Below are 486 nucleotides of genomic sequence, written 5' to 3'. Positions count from 1 at the left end.
TTTGTTACCGCATCCAAGGCGGCCATGAAATTTTGCACATCCCTTTTCATCTCTTCTTGCCCTTGAACAAGAACACCAAGGGTTTCATCCATTAGAGGTTGGGGTAGGTGGAAGGGTTCATCATTTTGTGGCAAGGGTTCATAATAGGAAGGTGGTTCTTCTTGGTAGAGTTGTGGTGGTTCAATGCTTTCCATTCTTTCCACTTGTTGCACAACACACTCCATGGTTGCTTGAAATTGATCCAATGCTTCCTTGAGACGATCCCTTGACTCTTGTTCCTCTTGGATATCATGAGTAGGACCATAGGGCTCTTGGATTGAAGGACATGAGTATTCTTTCATGGGAGGTTGTGGTGGAAAGTAGTATTCATCTTGTGGTTGGAAATTTTCATATATTGGATGTGGTTCATTGGTGCACGAAATTGCAATCACACTTTTGCAACTCCGCACAACTAACCAGCAAGTGCACTGGGTCGTCCAAGTAATA

Source organism: Arachis duranensis, chromosome 3 (assembly GCF_000817695.3).
Source record: "Arachis duranensis cultivar V14167 chromosome 3, aradu.V14167.gnm2.J7QH, whole genome shotgun sequence".
In the NCBI taxonomy this organism is placed as follows: domain Eukaryota; kingdom Viridiplantae; phylum Streptophyta; class Magnoliopsida; order Fabales; family Fabaceae; genus Arachis; species Arachis duranensis.
The sequence above is the reverse complement of the archived record's forward strand: the minus strand, read 5'-3'. Positions refer to the sequence as shown.